Consider the following 23,930-nt stretch of genomic DNA (forward strand, 5'->3'; position numbering starts at 1 on the left):
ATCATTCTAGGACAAACTTGATATTTTAGAGGGATAAAATTTTCATCCGATGGAGATACTTATGCTGACCATACCCGTATTGATTGTCTCGATACTCAGCCAACTATGTTACTAGCCTATTTTGGCCATTCCGAATATGATGGAACAGTCAAAATTCCATTCTTAGGTGTTTACTTGAAGTAATGAACAAAGTCAACTTATCAAATTATATTAAAAAACCCAAACGAATGACTAGAAAACCGAATAGTCAGTGTCAGCAAGTCATAAATGACTTGAGGTCGCCACAAGAATACTCTAAATGACGAGAAGAAGGCGCTAAGGCAAAAATGACCTGGAGGCTCATTACAAGATCCACTACTAAAAAGGACTTTCGTCCAAAAAGTAAGAGTAAAGAATTAGCTGAAGGTTTAGATAAGCTAGGGAGCTACTCTCGCATCTCTTGCTTGGTCTCCCAAGTAGCCTCTCTGGACAGTGCCTCCAACAAATCTTAAAAATAGGAATGGCTCTTTATCGCAACTACCTGACATATCTAACTAGAATAGCCAAGGATCCTCCACAAAGGTTAGACGATCATTCAACTCAAATGAATCTTAGTATAGCACATGCGACTCATCTGGAACATACCGACGTAGCATTAGTACATGGAAAACTAGATGGATAGCTGATAGTGTTTGGGAAAAGCTAACTCATAGGCAACCTCACTAACTGTCCTCAATATCTCAAAAGGCCCTATATACCTGGTCTTGAGCTTGCCTACTTTTCCAAAATCTCATCACGCCCTTCATGGGTCACCAACTGCAAACCTCAACGGTCGACGCCTGTGATGCGTATAACTCTGATGTCTACTTTAAACTGTTCAAAGCCTATCCTGAATCACCCTCACCCAATCCAAGAGCTTCTGAAGCAAGTCTATACCATATAGGCTAGGATCTATAGAGTCAATCTAACCAACCAAAGAGCAACAACGTCTACCATATAAAGCCTCAAACAGGGCCATCTGAATGCTAGAGTGGTAGCTGTTGTTGAACATAAACTCTGCCAAATGTAAAAACTAGTCCTACTAAAACACATCCCCACAACATATTCTCAAGGACCGGAATAGTACGTTCTGATTGGCATTAGTCTGTAGGTGAAAATTTGTCCTAAGATGAACACGGGTTCCTAACTCCTCCTAAAAAGCCCTCCAAAAGCTTGAAGTGAACTGTGAACCCCAATATGAGATAATGCAAATAGGCACACCATGACAACGAATCAGCTCCCGAATATAGATATAGGCCAATCTCTCGACACTAAGGAAGTATGAATGGGTTGGAAGTGACGATAACCTAAATGCTATCAATAACTTTAGAAGTTCGGGGCAAACCAACAATAAAATCCATGGTGATACACTCTAGTTCTACTCCAAAATGGGTAATCTTTGAAACTCACCACCAGGCCTCATATGCTCGGCCTTTACCTTCCGACAACACAAGTAATGTGACACATAATCTGAGATATCTCTTCTCATAATGCTCTACCAGTAGTGCTGCCTTAAATCATGATACATCTTAGTTGTGCCGGATGGCTGGAATATCTAGAATCATGGGCCTAGCAAAGGATAAGTTGTATCAAAGCCCCAACTATCAAAACACAAAATGGGCCATTGAATATCAAAACACCATCTAAATCTAATATAGCCTAACTAGCATTATTTCTAATACCCTATCTTAGAGTGCCACCAAAGACTCATCCTCAAATTGATGACCCCAAATTTGATCTAGTAAAGATTATTGAACCCCCACATAGGCTAGTACCTATTTGGAATCAGAGATATCAAGTTGAATCATCTGATTAGCTAAGAACTTGATGTCCAAAGCCAACAATCACTCTGAAATAGAAAGAAAGGCTAGACAACCCATACTTCCTGTTTTCCAGCTTAAGATGTCCGCTACTATATTCGTCTTGCCCGGATAGTAGAGAATAGAGCGGTAATAGTCCTTTAGAAGCTCAATCTACCGATTCTACCTAGACTTGAGGTTCCTCTAGCTCATGATTTACTAGAGGCTCCTGTTATCAGTGTAGATCTCACAATAAACTCCATATCGATAGTTCCTCTAGGTCTTAAGCATGAAAAGTACCACTGCCAACTTTAAGTCATTAGTGATATTGTTGCAATCATGCAATTTAAGATATCTCGATGTATAAACAATGACCCAAACCTGCTCCATCAATACACAACCCATTTTGGGGCTATAATAGTGGAAAATCCCTCAAGAAAGCATTTGTAGTAACTCGCTTGTCCAATGAAGTTGCGAATCTCAGTAATAGATGTAGGTTTGTCCCAATATCAAATAGCCTCATTCTTCACTGGATCAACCATAATACCCTCCTTAGACACTATGTGCCCCAAGAGTTCTACAAACTCAAGCCAAAACTAGCACTTTGGAAACTTGGCATAAAGTTGCTGATCTCTCAATGTCTAGAGCATCGTCCTCAAATGTTGCTCATGTTCACTCTGGCACTGTGAGTATACCAATGTCATCATTGAAGACAATGAAAAAAGAATCAAGATATAACCTGAACACTCAAGTCATCAAGTTTATGAAGAAAGGAAGGGTATATGTCAACTCAAAAGACATCACAAGGAACTCAAAGTGGCCATAACGTATCCTAATTGGGATCTTAGGGAAGTTCTCTACCCTAATCCTTAGGCGATGGTAACTGAATCTCAAGTATATCTTTGGAAAACCTAGGGCATGCTAAAGCCGGTCGAACATGTCATCAATGCGAGGCATAGGGAAACAGTTCTTTATGGTCACCTTATTCAACTGCCTTTATTCAATGCACATCCTTATAGTCCCATCCTTCTTCTTCACAAGCAGAATAGGAGCACCCCATGGAGGCATAATAAAGTGAATGAACCCCTTACCTAGGAGGTCCTCAAGCTGAACACTAAGCTCTTTGAGCTCTGCAGGTGCCATCCGGTAAGGTGGAATAGAAATAAGCCGAGTGCCTTTCTCCAACTCTATGGAAAAATTAATGTCACGCTCTAGGAAAAGGCCAGGTTTGTCTATAAGGAACACATCCACAAAATCTCTAACCATAAAAAGTGCATCAACTGCAGGGCTATGTCTTCTAACATCACGCACATAGGCCAAGTAATTCTAGACATCCCAAAGAAACCAACTATTGAGCCCGTATAAAAAAGATAATCCTTGTCCGTGTGTGACTGTAGGCATAGTAATCTAAGAATGTATGGTTAGGGGATAACTAGTCAATGCCTAGAATTACATCAAAATCTTGTATATCCAGCAAAATAAGGTTAAATCTAGTATTATAACCCTGGATAGTCACTAACCAAGATCGAAACACCTGGTACACTACTAAACACTGACCCACAAAGGTCAAAATATGAACAGGATCTACTAATGACTCAAACCTAATACCCAATGAGAGAGCATAATAGACAGCTATATATAAATACATGGATCCTGAATCAAATAAACATATAGCAAACTGGTGGAATAATAGAAGTATACCTGTAATGATATCGTCAGACGCCTTAGCCTCTAACCTCATTGGAGCCATATAAAAATGGCCCTAAGCACATCTTCCTAGTGTATCTTACCTACTTGTCCTAACCTTAGCCTCTGACTGGAAGATGCATTTCTGTCACTGGTCTAGTTACTGGAGGATCTGGTACAATCTCCCATCTCCCTCATTGAGGGCATTCTTAGGATCAATGATCAAGTAAAACACTATTATAACACCTATAAAAGAATGGCTTGTGATAACCCAACAAGGATAGGTAGGGAGCGAGTCTAATCTCCTAGAGCTCTTCTCCCTTGCGAGTACCACCCTACTTAAGCTAGGACCCTATCACGTTAGTGAGGGTTTGCTTTAGTGACCACTTTCTCATTAGCAACCCCCGACCAGGAAGGCCTTGTTGCTTTAGTGATACAGATCAGAAAAGTGAAGACACCAGACATAGCTGGTGCAAAATGAACTTTGACATGTTCAAGTCTCCAACGGGGTGCTTGAGATTCATTTAGAACCCCGTACGAGCAAATAAGTTATGCTACCCCATAAAATTCGACCTTTGGACTCATTGGCACATTCAAAATTCCCATATAAGATAATTTTAATGAAAAGTGGGTCCCATACCCAAGTATCATTTTAAGCCATATTCCATAATAGGCCTCGAAATTAGACTGGAAGCCTCTAGAAGAGCATGAAGAGTCCTTCTAGGACAAACTCAATATTTCAGAGCTAACTGTGCTGAAAAAATTTACATCTGAGCAAGTTTTTCAAGAATATTGACCAAAGTCAATCTCAGGCCAAATTTTGAAGACTAAAAAGCTAAATGGACTCAAATCCGCACCGATTGCCTCAATACTTATGCCGACCATGATATTAGCCTAATTTGGACATTCCAAAACTGATGGAACTATTAAAATTCCATTCTAAGGTCATTTACTTGAAGTAATGAAGATGGCAAACTAACGGCTATAATATTTCTCTCTCAACAACTATACTGTTCATCATCTCCGACTAGTCGGAATGGCTCCACCACCGCCAGTAAAGCTCCCTTGGCCACCGAATATAGATCATCAAACATCACCCCTTCATCCAGCTAATGACACTTTGAATCTGCAAAATAACACTAAAAACACAGTAGCAATTTCAAGTGACGCTACTTTGACTCAACTACAATCGATCGGTCAACAAAATACTGATGCAATCACTGTTCATGTCTCTGAAGAGGAGTTGCAAATTTCACTCAAAATTATCGCTCTACAAAATCATGGATTGATTAGAGTAACAAGAGCTGGTGTAAATAATCCTCATAATTTAGACTACATACAGTCCAAAAATTAGATGAAACCACCACACTAATTGAGTGCACTAATCAGGCGACTACTGAGCTGAAGAATGCAGAGTCGCCGGAGCTGTGCCTGGATATTCGAACAGGCTATGATGACATTTGAAACATTGAACCCTTTGGGGTTTGTTCTCTATGTCAAAATGTAGCTAAGGTGTCACGACCCAACTCCGTAGGGCATGACTGGTGCCCTATTTGAGCACCCATACGTACCCTTAGCCCCACTGAGTATGTTAGCAGAACAAACAAATTAGGAAATCAAAATAGATCGTTAGAGAGCGCACGAAAATAGATGTAACACTCAAAGGTCGTTAAGGACATCACTGAACACAGGCCCAAAACACATATATAAAACCCACAACACAAGTCTACAGACCTCTACAGAACGATAGCATAATCATATGATGGGACAGGGCCCCTGCCGTACCCTTAACCAATATGTACAAATGTACAACAAAAAAAGTTAGTACCAAAATAGGGCTTCGGATAAAGGAGCACTACCAACCAATAGGATGGATGTCCTAGGTGAGCGGATCAGCAAACCGGGTGTCTGTACCTACGCGCATGTAATGCAGCCTCCCGAGGAAAGGGGGTCAGTACGAATTATGTAATGAGTATATAAAGCATGGACTGTAATAAATAAAGCCATTACCAGAACAAAAGGTGCAAAAATAAGAAAAATATCTAGAATATAAAAATGTTTTTCATAACCACAGATAATGTATGTGGAAAAACATATGCCATATCCGGCCCCATTATGGGACTCGGTGAACAAATACAAAATATGGTCGCCGCTCTATCACTGGCGCCACAGCACATCATAACTCTAATATCTCCGTAACAGATCATATCATATCAGATGGTCATATCAGATTATATCATATCATAAGTGTACATGGCACATCATAACTCCATAAATCAAACCCATGTACAGGTCGTACCTTTCCTCTCACGTTAGGGCACGACGAACAATGCAGAAAAGTATGCATGATAACAAAACCTGGCCTGAGCTCGGTGAAAGAAGCATTGAGGCATCCACGACTGGAGTAGTGAGAAACCAAATGCAATTTAAATTATATTTGAGACTCGATGGAATAATCAAAATAAACTATCACTCAAAATCCAGACAAGGGTCATATCAAGTACCTTTTGAAAGTTACTATGGGTTACATTAAAATAGAACTTTTGGGAATCATATACTCAAATCAAGGCATAACAAAATATCTTTTGGAAGTCGAGAAGTTGGACATTTTAGCGGCTTTATGAATAGGAACTTCTTTAAAATCATATGAAAGTTATATACTTGTTTCTTAAAATCCATGCTGAAAAGGAATATTAGCTTTATATAATTATGTCAAATAAATGCTAAAATAAATTATAAGCCTTACATACGTATGCCAAAACATGCCCGAAAGAAACGTTAGCTTTACATACCTGTTACGGGTTACTTTTTATCCCGTTCGTCTCGTCGTCCTTTAAACCTAAGTAACATAAAAGCAATACAAGTATTAACAACCCTTGTCTTTCCAGCACCTTAGGCTACACACGAGTATTTGTAGAACTCATCCCCCCCCCACGCTCGTCTTCTTGACTAGTTCCCTAACTATTTAAAGAGTTAACAAAAATCGGGCAGCATTTCCCCTATAATGTGCCCTATCCGAATTTTCAATTATACTCCTAATAGCTATAGACAACCAACAACAATAACCTGCAGTATATATATACAATTCACATCAATCTTATACCACATAAACTCCAAATGACTAGCTCGAAACTACGATACCAAAATAAGGTTTCTAGTTTCCATTTTGCAAAACCTTTAACCATACGAAGTGGGGGTGTCGTGTGGCTACAAACAGAAGATCCCCCACCTATTTTAGGATACCTTTAGTCCCTTCAACACACACCAAACATCTTCAGCCACACACCGCAAGCACAACACCTTGCTTCGACTACAATTTAACTATAGCGACTCCAATTTGGTTTGTTTCGAACGTCGAGCATATTTATAAAATTTTCATATTTCCAGCCACTTACACAATGTATAATACACTTCATAACAATACCATAAACTCCAAATTGAAAGGAAAACCCTTACCTTAACCTAAACTCGTCAAACTCGCCAAACTATCAAAACGTGAATTCCGGACAGCCTACTGTCTTGTATTGTCGCTTAGTTTCGAAGGGGTAATTTATGGAAACAAGATTTGTGGCCTCAAGGAAAGTAATAGACATGTGTCTTAAGGTCGCATACAATTTTTAATCACCCCTACATCAATTTTGTAGAAAAATATATGCCCAAAATACTAAAAGCAGTCCGTGTAGGATTTCCAAAATGAAATCTGGACAGCACCTCCCCCATACTTAATCCCTCTTTTTCGAGCAGATAAAAGCAAAACTGGATTTTTGAGGCTAAATGAAAGTTATATCCCTATGAAATAGTTTTCCAAAATATCTTGAATCACTCGAAATAAAGTTTTACACAAGGAGTTATACTAGTATTACTAACATCAGTCCTATTCAAAACCGGGTTTATTGACAAAAACGAGTAGTTTCTCGAAACCCCAACTATAAATTTTATGTTGTTAAACCCCTATAAACTTAGGATACCTTAAATAATTAATTCACGGATCGAAAACGGAGGCCTTACCTTATTCTTGTGGGTGCCATGACTCTCTCTTCTCTCCCTCAAGTTTTCTCCAATTTTCCTTAAGTGTAGATGCTGAAAAATGAATTCGTTAGTCATAATTTCAGCATATATATCCAAATTTTGGAGGTGACACGTGGCAGCCCCTGGAGGTGACACGTGGCAGCCCCTGGAGGTGACACGTGGAAGCCCCCTAGGGTGCCACCTCATCCATGCATCCAACCCAAATCCGCCATGTGGCAGCGTGGGACCCATCTAGGTGTGTCACCTGATTTCTTGTCACCTGCTTGCTTGTCACCTGCTTGCTTCGCTTTCGTAAGTTCAAAAACTAGTTTTTTTTTTGCTCCCTTTCGTAGGTTCATCATCTCATCTTATTTTAAGAGCCTATGTAATCCTTCCTATTTAATTTCGACGTGTACTCAAGTAGCTTAGTTATGTAAGACGTCCAAGTCGCTAGCTTACGCAAGTAAATCGAGTCCTACGACTCATTACTCGACCTCCAACTCCTTCCGGATTCTTATAAATCTATTTCCAATCTTCCCTCTTATGGGGTATCTCATTCTCTTTTCCTTAGAGTTACTTGATAACATTATAGATTATCTGACTCATATGACGACTTTCAAGTAACTTACGAGCCTTCTCAGAAACTTAAGAAGCTTAAGAAGTGTTCCTAGGTACCAAAGTACGGGATGTAACATCCTTCCCCCCTTTAGAACATTCGTCCTCGAATGTTAACCAAAAACTTCCTCCGAACTTTATACCGACTATATGGAGGGGTCCTCTATCCCATTGCCATAACATATACTTTCGTCGAGCAATCAATATCAGAGTTATAAAGGTTAGGATTACTTGTAGACGTAGGAAATAGGTACAGACACTTGTGTTCCATTTCCTCTTTTGCTTCCCAAGGGGTCACCCATCCTAGTATACTCTCGTCCAAGAATGCTTAACTTCGGAGTTCTGATGGAATCCAGTGCAATAGTACGGGTATGATCACATCCATCCCTTACGGGGTCGCATTTGAAGTTTAAGCGTTCCTATTTACATATGAAAGCGTAAGTTCATTTTCTCCTATACTTGTACTTCTCCTCTTGTCCACTTCCCTCCTTTAGGGTGTATCCATGTCATTCTCTGTTTATCTTCACCTATTCACACGCGAATGATTCTATTCCAGCATATTTAACATGTTGCACCATGTCTACACCTTCTGTTAGATCATCTATACGTTAGGTTACCCCTATAAGAAAACCCTAGCACAACCATAGGGTGCTTAGTATTTTCGATAGATAGTACATAATCTAGTCCAAGTACTAGCACTCAATTCATGCAACTTAATATAGGAAGTCTAGTCGAAACCATATTTCCTTCGTCCCAATTTTATTAATAATCAACGGAAGAATATACTATAATGTAAAGCCTGAATCTATTAGTACATATACAATTTGGGAAAAGGTCAACAATGTACCTGTGATCACATTTGGCGATGCCTTCTGATCCTGTTGAGCGGCTAAAGCATAAGTGCGGTTCAAAGGACCGCTTGAACTAGAGACTCCGCTATGCCCTCTACCGCGACCTGCTGGTATAGGCACACCCTACCTCGTAGGGTGTATAGATACCAAAGAAAATGATGACCCAGCCACTGATCTAGTTGGCCAAGCTGCGCCGCCCAAGGTACCTTTATATGGGCAATCTCTCATCGCATGGCCTTGACGGACACAAGAAAAACAAGCCCCTATAGCACGGTAGCACTCTCTAGGGTGGTACCTTCCGCAATAAGAACACTGAGGCACGGGTGGCCTCATCTGACCAGAGCCTCTGTCTGGCTGTGAACTGGAAGCCATGGAGATCGGACCTACTCCTGTATACCTGTGCCACCTGGTCTCCGGCCTGAGGACTGCGGAGGCACACTCCATGCTGGTTGGGTGGGTTGTATGCTATCCTACAGCTGGGATGGTCTATGCTGGAACTCTCCCGAATACATAGCTGATCTGGCCCTCTTGGGCTGACTCCTGCCAAAAATTCGGTCAGACTGGTGTCCTCTATGTCTGTCCTCCATGCCCTGAGCATGTGCCTATATACGGGCGATGTCCATCCCTGGCTGGGCAGCCATTACCAAACAACTATACACTAGATACCAATCTAGGCCCATCACATATCTGTGCATCCTGTCAGTCAAATCAGTTACTAAAGCGGGTGCATATTGGGCCAATGAGTCAAACTCCAAACTATACTCACAAACATTGCGGCCTTGCTGCCTCAACAATAAAAACCTATCCACCCTGGCTCTCCGCATCTCAGGAGGTAGGAAATGACTGAGGAACGTCTCTACAAACTCGTCCCATATCACTAGAGGAGCGGCCCTACCCCTGGATAACTCCCAGGACTCATACCAGTTAGCGGCTAATTTGTGTAACCTATACAAGGCCAACTCAACCGATTCTATTGCAGAATCCTTAATCAAATGTAATGTACGCTGCATCTCCCTAATGAACTCCTGGGGATCTTCCTCGGGCTTTGTCCTGAAGAACTCTGGAGGATTACAGGTCAGAAACTCACAATCCCTCGAACTATCTGGCCCGTGTACCTGATCTCTGCATAAACCGCGTCTATGCTCTTGGCCTACCACCAATCTAGTCAAAAACTGGACCACATCCCATATACCCCCATCCTCAGCTCCTGGCTATCGAACTACAGGCTTGGGTGCTGGGGCTCCAAAAACCGGTGATGAAGCCACCCTCTGATCTGCAGCTGAGGTTTCCCTAGTCCCCTGTGATACTAGCGGCGTCGCAGAGCTAGCTATTGGAGGCGTAGTATCCAGCTCAGGCTGAGGTCAGCCCCTGGTAACTTTATGGGCCTGACTATCCTCACCGGGCGCTGCTGATTTGCCTTTCTGGGCAGCCGTTTCTTTCTTTGGAGGCATCACTGGAAACACAACAATTCATTTTGTTAGGGAGTAATCATCCTGACAATACATCTCTATCACACGATCTAAGATAAAAAGGAAAGGTAACATCCTAAATGCCCTGTAGCCTCTTGTTCATAGATGTGGTGCACAACACACCGATAAACAAGATTCTACTAGACACGGTCTGTAGACATGCCAAGGACAAACTGCTCTGATACCACTTCTGTCACGACCCAACTCCGTAGGCCGTGACTGGTGCCCTATTTGGGTACCCATACGTACCCTTAGCCCCACTGAGTATGTTAGCAGAACAAACAAATTAGGAAATCAAAATAGATCGCTAGAGAGCGCACGAAAATAGATGTAGCACACGAAGGCCGTTAAGCCCATCACTGAACACAGGCCCAAAACACATATACAAAACCCATAACAAAAGTCTACAGACCTGTACAGAATGATAGCATAATTATATGACGGGACAGGGCCCCCGCCGTACCCTTAACCAATATGTACAAATGTACAACAAAAAAAGTTAGTACCAAAATAGGGCTCCAGATAAAGGAGCACTACAAACCAACAAGATAGATGTCCTAGGCGAGCGGATCGGCAAACCGGGCGTCTGTACCTGCAGGCATGTAACGCAGCCCCCCCGATGAAAGAGGGTCAACACGATATATGTACTGAGTATATAAAGCATAGACTGTAATAAATAAAGCCATTACCATAACAGAAGGTGCAAAAATGAGCAAAATATCTAGAATATCAAAATGTTTTTCATAATCACAGATAATGTATGTGGAAAAACATATGCCATATCCGGCCCCATTATGGGACTCAGTGAACAAATACAAAATGTGGTCGCCGCCCCCTTCACTGGCGCCACAGCACATCATAACTCTAGAGTAGGGAATATATCCGTAACAGATCATATCGTATCATATGGTCATATCAGATCATATCATATCATAAGTGTACATGGCACATCATAACTCCACAAATCAAACCCATGTACAGGTCGTACCTGCCCTATCACATCAGGGCACGACGAACAATGCAGAAAAGTATGCACGATAATAAAACCTGGCCCGAGCTCGGTGAAAGAAGCATTGAGGCATCCACGACTGGAGTAGTGAGAAACCAAATGCAATTTAAATCATATTTGAGAGTCGATGGAATAATCAAAATAAACTATCACTCAAAATCCAGACAAGGGTCATATCAAGTACCTTTTGAAAGTTACTATGGGTTACATCAAAATAGAACTTTTGGGAATCATATACACATATCAAGTCATAACAAAATATCTTTTGGAAGTCGAGAAGTTGGCCATTCTAGCGGCTTTACGAATAGGAACTTCTTTAAAATCATATGAAAGTTATATACTTGTTTCTTAAAATCCATGCCGAAAAGGAATATTAGCTTTATATACTTATGTCAAAGAAATGCTAAAAGAAAGTATAAGCCTTACATACGTATGCCAAAATATGCCAAAAGAAAGAAACGTTAGCTTTACATACCTGTTATGGGTTACTTTTTATCCCGTTTGTCTCGTCGTCCTTTAAATATAAGTAACATAAAAGCATTACGAGTATTAACAACCCTTGTATTTCCAGCACCTTAGGCTACACACGAGTATTTATAGAACTCATCCCCCCCCCCACGCTCGTCTTCTTGACTAGTTCCCTAACTAGTTAAAGAGTTAACAAAAATCGGGCAGCATTTCCCCTATAATGTGCCCTATCCGAATTTCCAATTATACTCCTAATAGCTATAGACAACCAACAACAATAACCTGCAGCATATATATACAATTCACATCAATCTTACACCACCTAAACTCCAAATGACTCGCTCGAAACCACGATACCAAAATAAGGTTTCTAGTTTCTATTTTGCAAAACCTTTAACCGTACGAAGCGGGGGTGTGTGGCTACAACCAGAAGCTCCCCCACCTATTTTAGGATACCTTTAGTCCCTGAAACACACACCAAACACCTGCAGCCACACACCGCAAGCACAACACCTTGCTTTGACTACAATTTAACTATAGCGACTCCAATTTGGTTTGTTTCTAACATCGAGCATATTTATAAAATTGTCATATTTCCATCCACTTACACAACGTATAATAAACTTCATAATAACACCATAAACTCCAAATTGAAAGGAAAACCCTTACCTTAACCTAAACTCGTCAAACTCGCCAAACTATCAAAACGTGAACTCCAGACAGCCTACTGTCTTGTATTATCGCATAGTTTTGAAGGGGTAATTTATGGAAACAAGATTTGCCGCCTCAAGGAAAGTATTATACATGTGTCTTAAGGTCGCATACAATTTCGAATCACCCCTACATCAATTTTGTACAAAAATATATGCCCAAAATACTAAAAGCAGTCGTGTAGGATTTCCAATACGAAATCTGGACAGCACCTCCCCCATACTTCATCCCTCTTTTTCGAGCAGATAAAAGCAAAACTGGATTTTTGAGGCTATATGAAAGTTATATCCCTATGAAATATCTTTCCAAAACATCTTGAATCACTCGAAACAAAGCTTTACACAAGGAGTTATACTAGTATTACTAATATCATCCCTATTCAAAAACGGGTTTATTGACAAAAACGAGTAGTTTCTCGAAACTCCAACTATAAATTTTATGTTGTTAAACCCCTATAAACGTAGGATACCTTAAATAATTAAATCACGGATCGAAAACGGAGGCCTTACTTTATTCTTTGGCTGTCGTGACTCTCTCTTCTCTCCATCAAGTTTTCTCCAATTTTCCTTAAGTGTAGATACTGAAAAATGAATTCCTTAGTCATAATTTCAGCATATATATCCAACTTTTGGAGGTGACACGTGGTAGCCCCTAGGGGTGATACGTGGTATCCCTCTAGGGTGACACATGGCAGCCCCCTAGGGTGACACGTGGAAGCCCCCTAGGGTACCACCTCATCCATGCATCCAACCTAAATCCACCAAGTGGCAGCGTGGGACCCACGTAGGTGTGTCCCCTGCTTGCTTGTCACCTGCTTGCTTCGCTTTCGTAAGTTCAAAAACTAGTTTTTTTTTGCTCTCTTTCGTAGGTTCATCATCTCATCTTATTTTAAGAGCCTATGTAATCCTTCCTATTTAAGTTTGACATGTACTCAAGTAGCTTAGTTATGTAAGACGTCCAAGTCGCTAGCTTACGCAAGTAAATCGAGTCCTACGACTCATTACTCGACCTCCAAATCTTTCCGGATTCTTTTAAATTTATTTCCAATCTTTCCTCTTTTGGGGTATCTCATTCTCCTTTCCTTAGAGTTACTTGATAACGTTATAGATTATCCGACTCATATGACGACTTCCAAGTAACTTAAGAGCCTTCCCAGAAACTTAAGAAGCTTAAGAAGCGTTCCAAGGTACCAAAGTACGGGGTATAACATAAAGGTTCAAGTTTCACCGTCGTAGCAATCTTCGGCAAAAAAAGCGACGTCGACAGCAAAGCTTTGGTAATCCAATCGGACCAAATTTAATGCCAAAATGTTCATAAGGGTCTTGTGCATATGCCTAGCAACAAGCGCCAGCTCGAATCTCTCCCTAGCTTCTCGATTCTCTCAGCGACCTCTACTAACATGTTGAGCAAAGAACTAGCAGTTTCAGTAGTTCAATTTTTAGAAAATCAGTCACAAGGAGTGACAACTGCAGGTATGTCTATTCCATCCAACTTTATGCCTTCGAATGATGATGTTTTGAAATCCAGTGAATCTCATTTGCTTCATGCAAATGAGTCCCCTGGTACTACTACAAACATGTCAATGCAAGGGCTCAATCTTATCAACATCAAGACTACTAGCCACCCTGAAAATATACCTAAAGTGCTTAACAATGCCAATTCTCAACCTAGTAACCAGCACCACAGCCAGCAGCCTACCAGTCTCCACAACAACTTTCCTAAGGTATCTAGCAATTTTGACACTCATATTCAGAATAATCAACCTAAGGTGCCTAGCATCTCTACTAATACTGGTCCTAATTATCATAAAACCAAATTAGCCCATACTCAAACTCAACCAAGTAACACTAATCAAAATCCCTAGAAAAACAACTTTTCCAACCTAAAGGACCAGGTCCCTCAACCATCCCCCTACACTGTAATTCAGTCCTTTACTGCCAAACTCAGATCAAACCAAGCAAAGAATGAGGCTCCTTTTGAGTTAGATGCCCCTGAGTATACTACCAAATAAGGCCTGCCTGCTGTGTTCTTCTAAAGAGAAGATTTCATGCACAAACTAGCTAAAAGATGCAAGTACACTTTGGTTGGCAAATTTAGCAATAACATGCCAAAAATAGAGTTGATAAGAAGGAGCTTTATCCTTCAAACCCAACTCTCATGAGGTGTCAAAATAGCACATTTAAATGCTAGACATGTCTACATTGATTTGGACAATGAGTTGGACTATACTAATGTCTGGACCAAATAGAGAATGACAATAGAGAGCCAACTCATAAGGATTCAGACATGGACACCCACTTTTAAACCTGATGAAGAAACTCCAATAGTGACAATTTGGGTAGCCTTACCTGAACTACCTTGGCATTGTTACAACAAGGAGTTCATAACTGCCCTGTTAGCCTCTATAGGGAAAGTACTCTATCTTGATACTGCTTCCATTCAAAAAACAAGGGGAAGAATAGCTAAGGTGAGACTACAAGTGAACCTCACTGAAGAAAGACCTCCCCATATTTGGATGGGATATGCTAAAGATGATAAATCTCTAGGGAGGTGGCAGGCTATCCAATATGAAAATGTACCTGATTATTGCATGTACTCAAAACATCAAGGTCACTTGATATATACTTGTAATATTTAGAGGAGGGATAAAGAACAAAAAAAAGAAAATAAGAGGAAGCTGCTAAAAAGAACAAAGTCAAGGAGGGCATGTTCAACAAGGATCAGGAATGAGACATACACCAATGGACCTAAAACTGATAATCCTGCTCAGCCACATATTACAACTCATAATACAAAAGATGAGCTATGGCAAGTTTAGAGGAAGAAACAATCCAAGGGACAAAGTAAGCCTCAATAAAAAATCACAAGGGCAGGTAAGTCTGTTAATTTTACTCCTACTTCTAATAATTATGTTGATCTTGTTACACAAGATCAAACCACTAACCAAGATGCAAGAGAACATATCAACCAAAGGAACTCAATTCTGAAGAGTTCATCAACAATGCAGGAACACACCAAACTCCAAAGACATGGTATTGACTCAGCTCTCCCAAAGACCCATTCTCCCCATATTGAATACACAGGTACTATTTTAATAGGTACTACTCAAAGGAGTAATATAGCAAACAATGAATTAAGGTCCCCAAGTATTAACTTTCCCCTTCCAATCCCCAGGATGCCCCCATTTATTAATGTTATTGATGCTGAAGCTGTTGGGGGTCAGGATGGAAAAGTAAAGGAGACACAATCTAACTTGTAGGAAGGGGAAACCAAAAAGGGAAGGGATCTGTATCATGTTTTGCATAATAACCAAAACACTGAACCTAGGAGTGACCCTAGAGCTCCTGCAACCACTAAGCATAATGATATGAATTATTCAGCACCTCTTAAAACAATAAAAGGAAATGATCCTGCACAGGTCTCTACCATGTTAACTAACAAAGTTTCTATAGCCAAGGACTTGGGGTGTATTGCCAGCACAGTTTCTATGGCCAAGTAGGGAGGCTATAAAGAAGAAAATTGATGAAAAGAACCATGCTAAGAAATGCTAAATTCCTAAGCTCCTTGGCAACATAGCACTACAACAATCAGATCAGGGTTGCCAATAATTGGTGATTGATGGAGATCAGGTGGGTATGGATATCAATTCCCTCCAATCTCATTACATCCTCATAGCTCCCACACATTCAGCAGGCAATACCCCTGAGACAACTACAAAACACACCAATACTGAAGCTCCTCCTAGGTTGATGAATATGCAGTATGTGAATCAGAGAATAAAGTAGAGGATGATAATCAGCAAATGAATGATCATGATGAAGATGATGTTGTGAGTGAACAGTTACTCAGAGCTTTCATCCCCTCCAGGGACAATGTATTTTCAGATGAGGTTCAACAAGTGTCCAGCTCTCAGGGCCTGTCCCCTAGAGGTATACACATAACAAGTTTCATTCCTAAACCAAGCAGCGCTACTTATTCTGCCCCCATAGGTAGACCAAATACAAGATTATATACCTCCAAAACCTCCCAATAATTAGTACACTCAGCTAGAATGTGAGGGGTATTAATATCCAAGGTGCCATGAAAAGGATTAAACTCCTCAAGAATATCCATCATATTTCCCTTATTGCTATTTTGGAGCCTTTTTCAAACAACACTCATTTGCAGTGCTTCAGAAACTACCTTAGTATGGACTATGCCATTCATAATCAAAATAGTAAGATTTGGATCTTTTGGACTAAGGATGTGGAATACAGAATTTTGGAGAATGATGAGCAGTTGATCACTTGTTAGATCACTCATGTAATAAGCCCTAATTAGTTCATTACTACCTTTGTCTATGCCAAATGTAAGGACCATCTCAAAAGTCCTCTATGGGATACTTTCCTACAGTAGTCATCCACTCCTCTTCCTTGGTGTACCCTAGGTGATTTCAATGTTATCACTGACCCTGAAGAAAAACTTGGAGGTGTCATGTATAATATGAGAAAGAGTCTTGAGTTTATTAGAATTATTAAGGCCTATGGTTTTGCAAGACCTTAGTTTCAATGGTTAGAACTACGCATGGTGCAATCAGAGGGGCATTATGTTCAGAATTTGGAAGAGGCTAGATAGGGGAATGGTTAATGATAGATGGATGGAAACCATGCCCCATACTAACATTACTCATCTCTCTTCTGTGGGTTCTAATCACTATCCCATGCTTTTGGAAATGATTGATCAATATCACAATCCTATCAAGTACTTTAAATTCTTAAACTGCTGGCTTGAGCAACCTTCCTTTATGGACATTGTTCAGAATTATTGGAACAGATCTCTAGAGGGTAATCCAATGTGGATATTTCACCCAAAAATGAAGAGACTTGCTACTACTCTTAGTAGTTGGTCCAGAAATCAGTTTGGAGACATCCATGCTAAGGTTAAAGAGTATGATGAGGAATTTAGACAAGCTTAAGATAACCTTATCAACATGAATTCTAATGAAAATAGGTCCAAGCTTCATGCCATCAATGGTGAGTACATTAGATACCTGAAAATGGAAGATGCAATTCTCAGACAGAAGACTCAGCTACAATGGTTCAAAGAAGGTGATATGAACTCTAAATATTTCCATGCTTTGATTAGAGGAAGGAGAAGAAAACTATATATTCACAAGATCCAAAATGAGGATGGCTCTTTGGTTCAAGGTGATACTGAAATTGCTGAAGCAGCTTGTGAGCACTTTCAACAAATATTTACTGGGAGGAGAAGTACATCCAACAATAGGCCCTTCAATATATCCTTCATATGGTTATTGACAAGGACAATGAAGAACTCCAAGCCTTGCCTTCTATAGAGGAACTGGAGACTGTTGTGTTTTCCATGAATCCCAAATCAGCTGCTGGTCCTGATGGGATGAATGGAAAAGTTTTCCAAGTATGCTGGGATATCATCAAAGAAGACCTTCTTAATGTTGTCATTTCCTTTTTTTGTGGAAAACCCATGCTTAAGTACTTTACCCATACTTGCTTGGTTCTTCTCCCGAAAGTAAACCACCCTACCAAAATCTCTGAATTCAAGCCCATAAGTCTTAGTAACTTTACCAACAAGATCATTTCCAAACTTCTCTGTATAAGACTTGCCCCTATTCTTCCTACCCTCATCTCCCCCAACTAGTCAGGCTTTGTTTAAAATAGGAGCATATCTGAGAACATTATGTTTGCCCAGGAAATCATCCACCAGATCAAAAAGCCTAACATTGGAGGCAATGTTGTGATCAATCTTGACATGGTCAAAGCCTATGATAGGGTCTTATGGTCCTACACCTATTTTTTCTTGAGAAGAATGAGATTTGGTGAAACATTCATAGACATGGCTTGGAGAATTATGTCAGATAATTGGTACTCAGTCATAGTGAATGGCTCAAGGCATGGTTTTTTCCATTCTACTAAGGGTATTAAACAGGGTGACCCCCTTTCCCCTATCTTATTCATCCTTGGTGCTGAAGTGCTCTCTAGACTCATGAATAAGCTTCATCAGAACCCTCAATTCCATAGTTTCTATATGGCTCAAAAGGGTCCTCGGATCAATTACCTTATCTTTGTTGATGATATCATTGTTTTTGCTTATGGTAGAAAGAAGACCCTAAAGCTCATCATAGAGACTTAAGGTGCATGAAAAGGTCTCTGGACAATTGATCAACAAGCACAAAAGCAATTTCATGGTCCCTTCTAATGCCTTCCATTCTACTGTAAAGAGGATCAAGAGTATTACTGGTTTCAACCAAAAAAATAGCCCCATAACTTACTTGGGATGTCCTATCTATATTGGTAGGCAAAGGGTTATCTACTACTCAGACCTCATTGTAAAGGTTGTTACCAAGATCACTATATGGCATGCAAAGATTTTGAGCTATGGAGGAAGAGCTATACTTATTAAGCATGTCTTACAAGCCATGCCAATACACCTTCTGTCAGCTAGTACCCCTCCCTCTACCACCATCAAACAAATTCAGAGTATCATTGCTAATTTTTTTTGGGGATGGAAGAATGATAAGAGGATGTACCACTGGTCCTCTTGGAAGAACCTGAGCTTCCCTTATGATGAGGGGGGCATAGGGGTTAGACAAATCTCTTATGTGGCTAAATCCTTTCAATACAAGCAATGGTGGATTCTTAGAACCAAGAACACTCTGTGGGGAGAATTTATCAAAGCCAAGTACTGTCAGAGGGCTAATATCATCACCAAGAAATAGCATACTGGTCAGTCCCTTACCTGGAAGCATCAAATACAAAACAAGCACAACATAGAGCCCCATATTTAATGGGAAATTCTGTCTGGTTCTTGTCTTTTTTGGTGGGACAACTGGTTGGGTGTTGGTCCTTTAGCACACTACTCTTTTAGCAGTTGCAGGTTCAATATTACTCAGGTGTCATCCTTCATCAAAAATGGCCAATGGAATATTGATCTTATCATTCAAAAAGCCCCTCCACAATTTGTTTCTACCATTCTTTCTACCTACATCAACTATCAACCCCTCCAACAAGACCAACCTTGTTGGTCTCTTAACAACACTGTGGAGTTTAGTTGCTCTATTGCTTGGGATCTGATTAGAGACAAAAGGACCAAGACTAGAGTCAACACTTGTACCTGGCACAAGCTCATCCCCTTCAAATGCTCCTTCCTAGTCTGGAGAGCCCTTAGAGGAAAATTGCCCACCAATGAGAAGCTTATCAGATTTGGAAAAGCTCCCTCTCAATGCTATTGTTGTTACACTCCTGGCCAAGACACCATTAATCACAACTTTGTTGATGGATCTTTTGTTACTAACATTTAGAAGTTTTTCTCTGATTCTTTGGGCATTAATAAGGAGTACACACCCCTCAGAACCCTGTTGATGAGATGGTGGATATCAAAGCACAAGAATCGGGCCCACAAGCTCATCTTACAAGCTACCCCCATTTTCATTTGTTGGAAGCTTTGGAAAAACAAATGTGCCTCTAAATATGGTGGAAAAATTTCCAATATTGCTAGAGTCAAGTTCTCTATCTACAAATATACTTATAACTTGTTCAACACTGCTTTCCCCTATATTACTTGGCCAACCAGCTGGAAGGAACTGGTCCTTTTGATTGATCAGTGTTCACATGCTATCAAAATCACTCCTGTGAGCTGGATTAAACCAACTGGCCACATAGTCAAATTGAATACTAATAGTAGTTCCCTTGACAACCCTGGCAACATAGGTGGAGGTGGAATTCTTAGAAATGCTCATTCACACCTCATCTTTGCCTTTGCTGTCCCTTTAGGTATAGGTTCAAACAACCAAGCTGAGATTGAAGCTGCTATCTTTGGCTTTTCTTGGTTCCTTCATCTTGGATACTCCTAGGTAGAACTGGAAGTGGACTCTGAGTTTCCTATCAAGTGGCTGCAATAATAAGAAAAAACCCCCTGGTCCATCAAAGAGCTCCTAAATAAGTTGAATAACATCATCAACCCATTCCAACTCTTCAAATGCAACCATACCTTCAGAGAAGCCAATTCCACTGCTGATGCTTTGTCAAAGCACAGTCACAAATGCTCTTCTCCAGAACTTTACTTCACCAATCAGGACCTCCCCAAAGAAGCTAGAGCACACTTAGAACTTGACAAGTTGGGTATGGCTAGCTTCTAAAGAAGAAGGATCAAGAGAATCAAGAAACCATCCTGAACTCTTCCCTGATGTTCTAACTCATTCTTCAACATGGGTATTACTAGGCATAGTTATAACTACCTTGAAGATTCCATAGTTAGAACCTTTGTAAAGGGGAGACTCTCCCTCATTTATTGCCTTCTTAGAATAACCAACTTACCATTAGAGGTAAGGAATAGAGTTGTTTTTACCATTTTATCCTCTTCTTATTGGCTGTACAAGTACATGAAATTGGGTTGGAGGCCCAATCTTGTTTGTTTTTGGTTCAGCAGTGGCATGGTGCATCAGTTGATAGCTTGGGCTATGTATTGGAGAAGCAAGAATGGTGCAAAGCTACATATTTCTCCATGTGTAATATTTTTACCTTGCAAGCTACATCATCCAACAATCACATCATCCAACAACAATCACAGCAACCTGCAACTCATAAGGAATACCTACAAGTCCTTGCTTGGATATTTGTTTGTATGTTTGTTTGTTTGTTTGTGTAGGTATAGTAAGGAGATAACAACAACTTCCATCAATAACAACTATCATCAACAGCTTCCCACAACCTGCAACACAGAGAAGCAGAGCCATAGTGATGGACTGCAACAACTGAACCATCATTTGGAATTACATTCTTGTTTGATTTTTTGTGTAGAAACTTTAATGCTTTGTAGCACTGGTTGTTGGTCCTTGTTTGGTTGGTTATTTTTTGTTTATTGTTTGATTGTTCTTGTGTAGACTGCAGCTAATGCAAAGGTGCAAAAACACTCACCAAGAACATCACACAATAACACCAACAATTACTATCAACCTGCAACAACTAAAATAAAGTTGTAACCTGAAAGAGGCATTTTACTGGGAAGTAACAACTGCTAACACACTTTCTTCAAGAAACAACACACTTCAGAGATGCAGCACCACCAAAGTTATTGCACTGTGGAGCTACTCCAATATGCAACACCCTAGTGCAACATACAGAAACAAAAACTACAAGAGAAACTACAACAATCACAATAGCAGGTTGTGTGTTCTTTGTTTACTTATTGTGTGCACGCTTCATAGAGCTACTAAGTGCAACAACTGTGGACCTAATCCAAACACACTACTGCAACAGCCAAGAACAACAACAACAAGAGGAGTTTCTACAATCACAATAGATGATTCACAACACCTGGACCTGCAACATCCAATTTCAACCAACACAGTGCTGAACTACAGCAAGGAGCAGACTTGCACTTGAGCCACTCTTGGAGAACTCTAAATCCTGGGATTCTTCAAGGAACTACACACTCCATTCCTGTTGAATCACCAGATCAACCTTGGTTGGTTCTTCTCCTGAGTTGTTGAGCTACATTTGGATAGGAATTCAAGCTGCAAGGATACTCAGTTGGACATCAACATCTTCAACTTTTTCTCCATAACAAGAGGAGCATTCACAGTTCATTGTTTGAGAAATTGCACAGCTGCAGAGACTATGTTCTTCCTATTTTTAGGACAACCTTGGTATGCAAGATTAAGAAGGACAAAGATGAAAAGAACTTTCTCGATCCATGCGAAATAAAAGTTTCATATACTTGTTCTTCTTCATTTTAGCTATGTATTATATGTAGCTTAATTGAATATGACTAGTGTAGGTTATTTCTTTTATTCTCATGGAAGGGGAGAGTCTCCCTTATTTATGGTTTTTTTTGTCGTAGTGTATTGAGAGGAGTCCACTCATAGGTTGATCGTTTTTCTAGTTCTTAGATAGCATCTTTTGTAATGGGGATGAGTTAGGCGACCTTAGTATGTTAGCCGACTTACGAACCAACTTAGAATTAGAGGTAAGGTTTTATGTCCTCCTTCTTGTATCTTTTATTTTATCTATAATAAAGTTTGGGGTGCTACTTAACCCTGGCTATGCACGAGAGGTGGGAGCCTCGTATAGGGTCTGTTCCCAAAAAAAAAGTCAACTTTTTAAGTTATAAAAAAACTCCAAAATAGAGAAACAGGCCTAAAACCCAAACAAACGACCAGGCGACCGAACTGGTAGTGCCAGGAAGTCATAAATGACATTGGATCGCTACAAGAATGCTCTAAACAACAAAAAATAGGCATTAAGGAAAAAATAACCTGGAGGGCCATTACACTAGGAATCGTTTTTATTTATATATTAGTTTGTGTATGTGCTTAAGGGTGTACATAGGTCGGTTTGGTTTGGATTTTTATTAAACAATCACAAAACCAATTAGGTCCGTTTATTAAACTTATAAACCAAATCAAACCAATCTAATGTGAGCTTTTTAGGTTTCGGTTTTAGTCGAGTCTTTCAGTTTTCTTGGTCTTTCGATATTTTTACAATTACACCATGATTGAAAAATAGATCAAGTAAAAGAGGTTATTTCCTTGATTATGTGATTTAATGCCGCACTTGAGGTTCTCAATTTCTTAATGACATCTCAAATATACTTGAATAAATAAAATAAAATAAAAATAAGATGTACAATTTCATCTTCAAGACATTATCTTAGGAAAAAATATCAAAAAAATATAACACATGTCAATTTTTTTAGTAATATTATAAGCCCAAATATGAAATAATATATCTAAACATTGAAATTATAAACTAATTTTAAAAATACTTATAAAGCATATTATAATAAATAATTTTTTGGGTATAATAAATAAAATTATATATGTGTTATGTCGGTTTGGTTTGGATTCGTATTGACTTTTTTTCTATTAATATCAAATCAAACCAATAATGATTGGTTTATTATTTTCAACGCCAAACCAACCAAACCAAATTACAAGTCAGCATTTTTTATCGGTTTGACTTGATGGTTTGGCTTGTACACCCGTTTATGTTCTTTGCACGTGTGTATCGCATTATTTAACAATAGATATATATAAAATGAAAAAATTATTATGTAGATGTTATATTATAAAATGTAAAACTATAAAAGACTAACGTAGGATTTTTAACATAAAAAGTATACTTAAAAAGGAAGATAATAACTCTCTATCACACTAACAATTGAGGAAACAAAAGATTTCTTCATTCATATCAAGAGTCAAAATTATGTAATTAACAAAAAAAAATTATGATCCCCAATTTTTCTTGTTGTCAGAGTGAATTGGTTTTGATGGGTACGTCAT

The sequence above is a fragment of the Solanum dulcamara genome, chromosome 3, assembly GCF_947179165.1.
Source record: "Solanum dulcamara chromosome 3, daSolDulc1.2, whole genome shotgun sequence".
In the NCBI taxonomy this organism is placed as follows: Eukaryota; Viridiplantae; Streptophyta; class Magnoliopsida; order Solanales; family Solanaceae; genus Solanum; species Solanum dulcamara.